Here is a 10,943-nt window from a genome sequence, read left to right as displayed (position 1 = left end):
TAATATAATGCGCCCCCCCCCAGTGAATGAGGCACAATAATGAAAATGAGTTTCAAGATGTTATTGGAGGGGGTCACCCTATGAAGGAAACCAAGAAGGGGAGGACAGAAAGAGAATTCTCCTTTAACTGAATCTCCTTTAAAATGGAAAAAATGAATCCAAAACCACCCAACATGTCCCTTAGGGTAGAGGAGGAAGGTAGAAGCCAAATTACAAAAGCAAAATTTAAATGTAAACAGATGAAAACCCTTAAAGCATTCAAGATACTTCAAAACTGATACATTTTATTTTCAATCAAGAATTATCAGTGTTGTTATCTACCATGAATAATATCTTAACTACAAAACAGGATAACAGGTGTTCATATACATGTTAACTAATGAGAACTCTTTTCTTATTCCTTTTCTTAGCTCCAGGAACTAACAGAACGGGTTCTGAATATAAACCAAGATAACTATCAGATATGTCCTCTCCTTTAAAGATGAAGATTTAAATCAATAGGTTTTTTTTTTAAAAAGCTGAATCTTTGTGTAAATTCTTTTCCAGATGCTGTTACTGCAGCCAGCTGATGAATGTCAAGATTACTAGGAGACTTCTCTGATAAGTATGTAACTATTTGTGTCTCTCTTTCTCCTGTTGTCTCCTTTTGCTTTTTCTGTCACTCTTTAATTTTATTTCTTTAATCTCCTTTCTCTCTCTCTCTCATTCTCTCTCTTTGTGATATTCATTATTGCCTTTTCTAGTTGTGAGTGCCCTTTCTTTTTCTTTAAAACTCTCTGAAGGTATAAGTGGCTGTTGGTCTAGCTAGACTTTCTAGTGGCTGAGGTGTCAGTATACACTTATCTGTGTGCTTATTTGAGTAATTTTAGTAGAATGTGCTGGTATTAGGGTACGCTGGTTCTTCGTCCTCTCACCAAGTCTGGGAGTCAATGATAAGGGGTGTTGTTTGCATTTGCTGAAAGGCACTGGTAGATTCCATCTCAGGAACTCTTTTTATCAAAATGTGCTGATCTTCTCCAATGCTGTACTTTAAATAAATGAAAAACAGGATTACTGACATCACTAACGTGATAAAGTCTTTTGGTCAGTGAAACTATACATTATACTAAGTGTTGCCTTGCCAGCTTGGTTATACTTAATACTAGGGATGTGAATCGTATTTTCAAAGTTGTCAGAAATCGGGGGCTCCCCAAAACTGATAGGAAAACCCCACAAAATTGTTTGTGGGGTTCTCTTATCGTTTTGGGGGAGGGTGGGGAAAACGATACACATAAACAAGCCCTAAATCCACCCCGACCCTTTAAAACTGCTCCCTTAGGTTCCCCCACCCTCCCAACTCCCCCCCCCCCCCCAATTTTTTTTTAATTACCTGGTGGTCCAGCGGGGGTCCCGGGAGCGATCTCCCACTCTCGGGCCGTCAGCTGCCACGAATAAAAATGGCACCGATGGCCCTTTGCCCTTACCATGTGACAGGGTATCCGTGCCATTGGCCGGCCCCGTCACATGGTAGGAGTAATGGATGGCTGGCGCCATCTTTAAAAATGGCATGGGCCATCCAGTGCTCCTACCATGTGACAGGGGCCAGCCAATGGCACGGATACCCTGTCACATTGTAAGGGCAAAGGGCCATCGGCGCCATTTTTATTCGTAGCAGCCGACGGCCCGAGAGCGGGAGATCGCTCCCAGGACCCCCACTGGACCACCAGGTAATTTTAAAATGTTTTGGGGGGGTTGGGAGGGTGGGGGAAGCTAAGGGAGCAGTTTTAAAGGGTCTGGGTGGGGATTTTTTTTATCGGCTCGGGTGCAGCCAATAAAAAAAAACCCGATCGGACTGCACGAAGGAAAATTCACGATGTGAATCGAACCAGAATCGGAATCGATTCTGGTTCCGATTCACATCCCTACTTAATACTAGCTATGGCTTCAAAAAATAATGATAATTAAGTATCCTATTTCTATTAAGAGGTAGGTTTTGGCAAGTGTTGGAAATGCTGACTCAAACACACAGAAAATTTCCTCTCACTCTATGGGGCGGATTTTAAAAGGGTTACGTGAGTAATATATGCGCGTAACCCTTTAAAAACCCTCCTGCGCGCACTGTGCATATTTTGCATAGGCCCAGCGACGCGCACAAGCCCCGGGACGCGTGTATGTCCCGGGGCTTGAAAAAGGGGGCGTGGAGTGGGCGGGGCCAGAGCCTCCAGGCACAGTGGCCATTTGGCCAGCGAGCACAACTTACGCCTGCCCAGAGGCAGGCACAACTTCTAAGTTAAAGGTAAGGGGGGGTTTAGGTAGGGCTGGGGGGCGGGTTAGGTAGGAGACGGGAGGGTACGGAGGAAGGCTGCGTGGCTCGGCGCGCACAAGGTGCACAAGTGTGCACCCCCTTGCGTGCGCCAACCTCAGGTTTTATAACATGTGCACGGCTGCACAAGCATGTTATAAAATCGGGCGTAGATTTGTACGCGCCGGTTTGCGCGCACAAATCTACGCCCGCGCCTAAATCTTAAAATCCAGCCCTATATGTTTAAACTTTCTCAGTTCAAGGTTGTCACTAGAGTTTTAAATTTGTAATCTAGACAGATAATACAAGTGCAGCTTTGTATTGTGATGGGACATTTATGTCCTGCCAATGCAAAATTATCCTGCACTTTTTCCTTCCCCAGGCATATAAGTGTTTAATCTAGAACACTTTTGATCCTTTTATACCAAAGCTGTATAAAATGCAAGGATCACTATTTTCTCCTCTGTGTTTTTGTTTCTCTTCACTATTGTGGTAGAAAAAATTGTTTTCACATAAATCCTGCTTTCCTGAATTTTAAATATCAGGCTTACTTAATTTTTACAATTTTTAGTACACCAACCAGCTTTAAGATTAGAAGTGCTTATTTAAAGAAGAGGTGGGCTCTTCCCTTGCCTTCTCATACAACACATTTATTTTATCTCGGATTTTACTGGAAATAATGACAATATCCCTGAACAATATTTCTTCCAGTAAGTTAAAAGGTATTTATCCCCAAATAATTATTATGGGCTAAGGTACCACTGTAGCTAACAGGTAAGGAAATTTATTTCAAAAGTGATACCTCTCACACTTCCAGAATTCTTTAGCCTTTCACACTTTTTCTAACAAATGCCAAGAAAATATTCCATGGCCTTGGCTAGAATTTATTTTTATCTGATCCTAACATGTTTCTTACCTGGGCAAAATTCTTCAAATTTGCATTTAACCACTATAAGTTTCACATACACACACACACAAACATCCTATTTCATATTAAATGTGCTTATCCCTTCCCTCAGTGTCATTTTTCCAGTAAAAATGGCACTTAAACAGACTCTATGAAAGAGTAGCTGCTCTGAGTTCCTTCTCTGAACTGTGACCCTTGTCTCTTTCTGTACATGCTGCTCCTCTTTCAAAATGGTGGGTGCCATGCTAAACAGGATGTGCTGGGGATAAATTGTGCATCCCTAACATGTACTGTTAGGGATGCACAAAAAAACATGTACTGTTAGGGATGCACAAAAAAACCTAAGCCAAGACCTCGCAATTTTCTTCAAGAACAAAATCAGAAAAATATCAGAAAAAATAACCAATACCCCCTCCAATAATGCAACCCCAAATCGCACTATCACCCCTCCCTGGAACCATTCCGATCCAACATCAATATCAGATACAGATCACACTAACATCCCTCCCTGGGACCATTTCGATCAAATAACAAATTCGGATACAGAGAAACTCATCAAAACACTGAATCCAGCCAGACACGAGCTTGATACAATACCTACCCACACTCTAAAAGAAATCTCCCAAACAATCGCACCGACCATCTCTTCAATCATCAACAAATCGCTCGAAGAAGGTGCTCTTCCGACCAACCTAAAAGCAGCCACCATAAAACCAATCTTAAAAAAGAAGAACCTCGACCCCTCAGACCTAAGTAACTACCGCCCAATCTCAAACCTTTCATTCCTTGCAAAGCTAACCTAGAAAGCCGCCCTTAAACAACTGAACGACCACCTTGACACAAACAACATCTTGTACTCATCTCAACACGGCTTCAGAAAAAAACATAGCACAGAATCTCTGCTCACCAACCTAACCAACACAATTTTAAGAGGATTCGACCATGGTCAACGGTACGTTCTCATCCTACTCGACCTTTCTGCTGCATTCGACACAGTCGAACACAGTAGCCTAATCACAAGGCTCTCTGAAATAGGCCTATCTGGAAAAACACTACAATGGTTCTCCTCCTTCCTCCAAAACAGAACCTACAAAGTCAACCTAAACAACCACATCTCCGACCCCATCCCCCTTGATACGGGTGTACCCCAAGGTTCCTCACTATCTGCCATCCTTTTCAACATCTACTTACTACCTCTCTGCCAACTTCTATCAGGCCTCTCCATTACCCACTTCCTATATGCCGACGACATTCAGCTAATCATCCCTGTCTCAACCTCCCTTGAAAACACGCTAAAATTCGCCGCCTCAACCATCAACCGAATCAAACACCTACTAAACCAACTTAAGCTCTGCATCAACACCGACAAAACTGAATGTATGCTGATCGAAAGAAAAATCTCCGGCGATCACCTGACCCACCCCATCTTCATAGATAACACCCCCATCAAACTAAGAGAATCCGTCAAAGACCTAGGATTCTGGATCGACCCCCAACTCAACCTCAAAAAACACATCACCACTAAAACAAACGAAGGATTCTACAAACTTTCCATCCTCAAACACCTCAAACCCTTACTCAACCACTCCGACTTCAGAACCATTCTCCAAACCCTGATATTCTCTGGCATCGACTACTGCAACTCCCTCCTGTTAGGACTACCTAAATCAGTCATACACCCGCTGCAAATTCTCCAAAACTCCACTGCACGAATCCTCACTGGACTCAAAAAAACAGATCATATCACACCTGTACTGAAGGTCCTACATTGGCTCCCCATCGAAAAAAGGATAGAATACAAAACCCTAACAATCATTCATAACGCTATCCACCACAACAACGCTGACTGCTTCGAACCCCTAATCCAAACCCACCAATCCCAACGATACACCAGATCAACCAACAAATCTCAACTCGAAATCCCACCAATCAGTGCAGCCAAATTAACCACCACCAGGAACAGAGCATTCTCTATAGAAGGACCCCACCTCTGGAACTCCCTCCCATCCAACATCCGGACACAAAGCAACACAACTATGTTCAAAAAATTACTTAAAACATGGCTCTTCAAACGAGCATACAAAGATGGGATTGGATAAACCACAGCACATCCCTACCTCCCCTACCGCCCTCTCCTCCACTCCCACTCCTCGCCCCCTCCCACTCCTTGTATACCCCTCCTTTTCCTATTACTGCTCCCTTCCAGCCCTCCCAACACCCCTGTCCCTCCGATAACACTGTATTCTCCAACTCAGCCTCTTCATATTTAAAGACTATCCACATCTAACGACTCACATACGCTACCTGTAGATACACCTGCTCAATATTATATGTTAAAGTTAACACCTGATTATTTTAGTTAAAGTTATTTGTTTAAGATTTCATTAAATTGTTCTTTGTATCTTGTTGTTTAAAATGTAAACCTGAGTGAAGGCCTCCACCAATACTTCGGTATATAAAAAACCAATAAATAAATAAAATAAATAAAATAAATACTGGGCTTCAGGCACATGGGAGAAGTGGCTTTGCGGGTTAGGAAAACGAGCACTCAAATTACGAGCATCCATTTTCCTAACCGGCACAGAGACACGGGTTAGGAAAACAAACACTGGTAAATTGAGCGTCTGTTTTCCTAACCTGACAGACGCAAGACTCTTTTGTTTTCACGATGCTGCTTTCCGCGGCTCCTCCTACTTAGTATCATGATGATATTAAGTCAGAAGAACAATAGAAAAGCAGGTTTTTTGTCTGTTTTGTTGAGGCTTGGGGTGCCTCAGAACTTAACGCTGGCTTCTGGGCTGGCATTCATTTTTGCGGGTTAAAACATGTGCGTTAGGCAGCCAGTGATTTTTTGCATCTGGTGCACTAGCTATTAGCTTCATCTACATGGCATTTACATGTGATGAGTGCTATTAGCTACATGCTGGTTGGAACATGCATTTTGTATGCACTAATCCCATTATTGCATCGGGAGTTATTTTATTGATTCCTAAACACATGTCCAACCACGCGTCAAGCTGTGCAATAGGCTGAGTGAACTATATTTCATTGGCCTCTGAGAGAAATGGGAAAAGCATGCCACATCCCAGCAATGCTTTTTTACTGCTTCAGGACTCAAGTCAGTAAAAAATAATCTTTGTTTTCATATCTAACCTCTGGTTACACTTAGAACAGTTGGTCCAAAATAAGTGGAATACAAGAAATTTGCAGTAAATAAACTGACCAAAGGCAGAAAAAGATTTTTAGAAGGAAGGCATTTTTATCATTATTGTAATGTAATTAGCTTTCACTGTTTTGTATTAAAACACAGAAACTGACCCATTCCCTAGAGTATTATCGAACAAAGATCTACGTTTCACCCCCTTTAACTTAGGGGCTTCCTCAGGGATGGACTTCCAAAATATTCAGAATACCGCCTCATATCCATATATCAAATATCTGAATTTTCTCCACCATGCACTTTCAATCAAAACTCGTATAATCTTCAAGTATCTATCAATTCAAAACAATGAAAAAATTCAAAATAATGAAACAAAGTAAAAAACTAACTGAATATGTGCTGAAACATGACTACCTAACTTACCCATGGATCATATTACTTACCAAACATTAAAACCTTTCCACATCAAATCACAACACCGAATATGATCCTCAAAGTGTAAATTATTTGAAATTGAAATCATTGGGATATGGGATTTTATGTGGTGTGTATGTGATGGATGTATGAGTTAGAGAGAATTTTTAATGTTAGATAGGCATATGTATGTAATGCAAATAAAATTATAAAATTATAACTTGTTTGGAATAAAGCAGAAGTTAAAGAATCTGTAAAAGAAAGTTTTGTAACTGCAAATGCTTAGATTACTTCTCCATTTTTGTCATTGCAAACTGCTGAATACACATAACCTGAATAAAAGAGGTTCTTATTAATTGCAAAAAGACTGGCTGTGTCATTTTATTTTTCAGTCTAATTAAGGGTAAATACAAAAGGACATAAGGATTAAAATTCCCACACTGTTTATTCTTTCCTCCAGAATCTTGATAAAAAAAATATTAAATAGTGATCCCAACTCATACCCCATGTGGAGCCCCACTTGTCACTTTATTCCAATTAGAATATTGCATTCCTGAATTAGGAAGAAATGTAATTTAAAACCCTCATAGAACATCTTTCTGAATCATGCGGACAAGTAACTCACACATCTTTTTATATCTCAGTCCCAAGTATGAGGATGGATGTGGCATTACACATTTCATGCTGATGCAATAGTCTAGTAGGAGGAAAGACAAAAATTGAATTAGCTGAAAAGTAAACTACCATTTTAGCCCTTGAACACGGAGGATCCCTAAAGACTAGAGGTTAGAAATTAAGAAAAGAGTATATTGATATAACCTGCACAGAGTGGTATTAATTACTACCCTTAATAGAAGGCACAGGAATTACTATCCTTATCCAATTAGCTTTGATGTTTGTGATTCAACTGCGACATCACTCTGTATTTCGGCGGGCAAAAAAGAGGAATTGCACTTAAATGACAGCCAACATTGGGCCCCAACGTTTATGGTCCAGAGTACTGAAACACAGACATTAAGGGGTGGATTTTAAAACCCCAGCGCGCGTAAAACCCAAACATAGCTTAGACCCTAATTATTTTGACACCTCCCTCCAGGACATCTCTCCTCTGTCTTTCTCACAATGAATAAAGTAATGTATAAATCTATCCCGCTTTTCTCAGCTGATTTCTATTACCCCTTGTCTCCTCCATTTACTGCCACTCGTATCACTCGACTCCCCCCTGGATCCCAGCTGCTGTATCTAGCTATTTATGCTTCCCGTGTGTATCTTTCCTGATCTCTATTACCCCTTGTCACCCCGTTTACTGCCACTCGATTCACTTGACTCCCCTTGGATCCCAGCTGTTGTATTTAGCCATTTATGCTTCCCATATGTATCTTTCCTTGATAAAATGTACATATTTCGTTTTGGTATATCATGTATCTTTACCTTCACCTTCACCTTATAAAATCCGGGGTCGGCGCGCGCAAGGCTGCGCAAAATCGGCAGCCCGCGCGCGCTGAGCCATGCAGCCTGCCTCCATTCCCTCCGCATCCCCCCACCTTCCCCTCCCCTCCCTTCCCCTACCTAACCCAACCCCCGGCCTTACCTAAATCCCCCCCCTACCTTTCAGGCCGATACAGTAAAGTGCGGCCGTGGTTACCCTGCTTCTAACCCGCTTTCTACTCATAATTTGGCCGCGTTAGTCCTACCTACGATTCACTATCCCTTTTAACCCATCCTTACCGCCTCTTTAAATCAACGGGTAACCCTTTCCGCCCGCGGCATGTATATGAGATGTAAACGATCGGATTAGCTATTCCCTCCCATATAGTATTGCGCGCCCCAATTATCGTTTCTTAAACCTGCAGTTTTGCCGTGCATTTAACCTGCTAATTTACCGCCTACCCCTACCCCTGCGTTAGTGTGGAGCGTCAGGCAAGCCGAGACGAAATTTCACGGGCCACGGAGCAGCCACGGAGCAGCCCCAGCCAGCCCCGCTTCACTGCCTGACACCCTAACTCCCCAGGACAAGACTGAAGTGAATCGGGCAAACTTTCCGCCAGCCCCTGCTCACCTGCCCTGGCCGCGTCCATCCCCTGCGCTGACAGCTCCAGAGCAGCCAGAGCCAGCCCCACTTCACAGCCTGACCCCCTAACTCCCCGGGACAAGACCGAAGTGAATCGAGCAAACTTTCCGCCAGCCCCCGCTCACCTGCCCTGGCCCCGTCCATCTCCTGCGCTGAAAGCTCCGGAGCAGCCACAGCCAAGCCCGCTTCACTGCCTGACACCCTAACTCCCCAGGACAAGACTGAAGTGAATCGGGCAAACTTTCCGCCAGCCCCTGCTCACCTGCCCTGGCCGCGTCCATCCCCTGCGCTGACAGCTCCAGAGCAGCCAGAGCCAGCCCCACTTCACAGCCTGACCCCCTAACTCCCCGGGACAAGACTGAAGTGAATCAGGCAAACATTCTGCCAGCCCCTGCTCACCTGCCTTGGCCACGTCCATCTCCCACGCTGACAGCTCCGGAGCAGCCCCAGTCCTCTCTCCCTTCCTCCCGGGGACAGCCGGCGGCGAGAGCGGCTTCAGCAGCCCGGGACGGATCGGGCGCTCCCCATGGCTCCCTATTCTCTAAAACGTAATGAGTGCACGCCGTGACCTCGGACGTCGCACGCCATGACCTGAGCACCCGGTTGGACGTCCGAGGTCAAGGCGTGCACTCATTACGTTTTAGAGAATAGGGAGCCATGGGGAGCGCCCGATCCGCCCCTGGCTGCTGAAGCCGCTCTCGCCGCCGGCTGTCCCCGGGAGGAGGGGAGAGAGGACTGGGGCTGCTCCGGAGCTGTCAGTGTGGGAGATGGACGCGGCCAGGGCAGGTGAGCGGGGGCTGGCGGAACGTTTGGGGGGAGTTAGGGGGTCAGTTAGGGGGTCAGTCAGCCCTTCTCCTGTATCCACTTCCTGGTACCTGTCATTTCAAATGTCATTTGAAATGACAGGTACCAGCGCACCCAGGATACTGTATAGGTGCTGTAAAGCGCCTATACAGTAAAATGGATTGCGCTTCCTGGACGTGCGTTGGACGCGCGTGGACACAGCTTGCATTTGCATGCCATTTAAATACAGTATTGAGCGGTATGTGTTTCAAACTGTGCGTGTGGCAAACACGGGTGCGCCCGGCACTAACGCACCCCTTTCTACCGCACCTTACTATATCGGCCCGTTTGTTGGGCAACTTACGCCTGCTTGAAGCAGGCATAACTTGCGCGCGCCGCCTCGCATCCCCCGGCACAGGCCGCAGTGCCGGGGGACTTGGGACCGCCTTCCCGGCCCGCCCCCAAACCGTCACCACACCCCCGGGACCGCCCGTGACCGCCCCCTGACCCCCGGACACGCCCCTGGACACGCCCCCTCCCGCCCCTTTTACGAAGCTCCAGGACTTACGCACGTCCCGGGGCTTTGCGCCCGCCGGCGGCCTATGCAAAATAGGTGCACCGGCGCGCGAGTGCCCTGCGCGCATAAATCCGGGAGGATTTATGTGCACAGGGCTTTTAAAATCTAGCCCATATTGTTTTTTGTATATCATGTATATATCATAACATATTCCAATAGATTCAGCGCTACACTCTGGGCCACTGTCCTTGGTCCACTATTATAGCATCTCCAGCTCTCGGTTCTGTTCCCATCAGCTTCTCACCTTCCCTTTCCTTCTTGCTGCTGCTGTTTCTCCTCTCTTCTCCGCTGTTCCCGCTCCCCCCTCCTGTTAATTGTATTTCTCTTCTTTTTTGAACAGTTACAATGTAAACCGGAATGATGTACCCACAAATGTCGGTATAGAAAAGTCAACAAATAAATAAATAAAATAAAATAAATCCCATAAAAAATGTTGCTAGCAGTAATCTTGTTACGGGTTTGACAGTTGCTTTATTTTGATTGTAAATATTACTACCTTTAACATAAGGTTTGCGGGTAACCAATGTAACCCAGTAGTTAAGATAAAGAAAGTAATGGTGAATAAAATGGAGAATGTCATAATACCTCTGTTTCGCTCTGCGGTGAGACCACATCTGGTGTTCTGAATAGAATGTAGTCAGTCAGTTCAAAACAGAGAAAAGGTATCTAAGAAGAGCAGCTGGAAAATTATGACCATAAATGTTCTTGGTCTGAGCAATAAAATCCCAGATCTGCAGGCCCTAATGGTGG

At 44.7% G+C, this 10,943-nt stretch overlaps 1 long non-coding RNA gene across 1 annotated transcript in view; it reads right to left on the bottom strand.

Annotated features, from left to right (window-relative positions):
* Positions 1-367: 367 nt before the first annotated feature.
* The window catches only part of LOC115086033, a 106,235-nt gene continuing 95,659 nt past the window's right edge, over positions 368-10,943 (bottom strand). The window contains exon 3 of the long non-coding RNA XR_003855021.1: positions 368-1,027. This is a non-coding gene — a long non-coding RNA (uncharacterized LOC115086033). The remainder of the gene's footprint in view (positions 1,028-10,943) is intronic.

Source organism: Rhinatrema bivittatum, chromosome 2, assembly GCF_901001135.1.
Source record: "Rhinatrema bivittatum chromosome 2, aRhiBiv1.1, whole genome shotgun sequence".
NCBI lineage: Eukaryota > Metazoa > Chordata > Amphibia > Gymnophiona > Rhinatrematidae > Rhinatrema > Rhinatrema bivittatum.
This window is presented reverse-complemented; position numbering and strand designations above follow the sequence as displayed.